Source organism: Echinops telfairi, unplaced genomic scaffold (assembly GCF_000313985.2).
Source record: "Echinops telfairi isolate 266 unplaced genomic scaffold, ASM31398v2 ScPeMD7_7412;HRSCAF=8450, whole genome shotgun sequence".
In the NCBI taxonomy this organism is placed as follows: domain Eukaryota; kingdom Metazoa; phylum Chordata; class Mammalia; order Afrosoricida; family Tenrecidae; genus Echinops; species Echinops telfairi.
The window spans coordinates 13,031,296-13,032,581 of NW_022111312.1; the positions used below are offsets into that span (position 1 = coordinate 13,031,296).

The 1,286-nt window shown below is 38.8% G+C and overlaps 1 pseudogene; it reads right to left on the reverse strand.

Moving 5' to 3' along the window:
* Nucleotides 1-607: 607 nt before the first annotated feature.
* Nucleotides 608-1,286, reverse strand: part of LOC101664042 — a 9,111-nt pseudogene continuing 8,432 nt past the window's right edge.

Below are 1,286 nucleotides of genomic sequence, written 5' to 3' on the forward strand. Positions count from 1 at the left end.
AAAAAAAATGAGGAGCTGATACCAAGGGCTCAAGTGGAAGGAAAATGTTTTGAAAATGATGAAGGCTACATATGTACAAATGTGCTAGACACAATGGACATATGGATGGATTGTGATAAGACCTGTATGAGCCCCCAACAAAATGATAAAAAAAAAGATTTGTGCAAACATTTTAAACAGAAAAATCAAGAATCACATTTCACTATGATAAAAATTTTATACACGCCATTCAGTTGCCATCAATAAGAAATTTACTTCTTTAAAAAAAAATCCAATTCTGCTATTGTCCAGAAAAATTTAGCAGGCTTATTTGTAATTGTTATAAATTGAACTGCTGAAACGTGTTCACTGAAACATTTTGACTTGCATTAATGCTTTATGTCTTCACATTATAGTAAGTATTCACATGTAAATAAAAGTGGGAAAACTACCAATACCTGATTTCTGTCTCCTCTTTTTCCATCCACAATCATACTCATATTCTTAGGTACCTTTTGACCCCATGGAAAGAAACAAAAACAAAAAACTAACGTTCAGAACTACCAATAACAGGAAGAAGATGATCCTTTCTTTTAAAGAATAAAATGTTTCCCATTACAGTGGATTCTTAAGCATGTTCTCCACATATTTGGCATGCTAGCTGGATGTCTTTTGACACAATTGTTACACGTTTGGCATAGATAGCATACAGGTTGATGTCTTCAAAAAGGCCAACCAGATAGGCCTTCCTGGCCTCCTGCAAAGTACCAATAACTACATTCTGGAAGCGCAGATTTGTTTTAAAGTCCTGAGCAATATCTCGTACCAGACGCTGCAAGGCAAGTTTGAGAATCAGATGTCCAGTGGACTTCTTATGACGCATAATTTCACAAAGTGCCACAGTGCCATCCTGTAACAACGAGGTTTCTTCACCCCTCCAGTAAATGACGCACTCTTGCGAGGGCGGCTTTTGCAGGCAGCTGCATCCTGGGTGCTTTAACACTGGTAGATCAGCGCGCAGTCCTGCTTTGTAAGAGCCAAGGAAGCTACACTTCTCCTTCAGCTGGGGCTCCCTGAGCTAACGTCGGCATTGGCATTAGAGAGCCATGATGTGCGGCAGCGAACATAATGCTCACATTTCACTCTTTATTATTTTTAAGCAGTTTTATTGGCATGTAATCCACGTACCATACAAATCAGTAGTTACGTTTTACTCTTTCAGTGGTGATCAAAGAATATAATTTCATTGCGAACACATTAGGAAGTTGGATCTTGTAAGGAGACCACCTCAGAGCATGCCGTTTCCC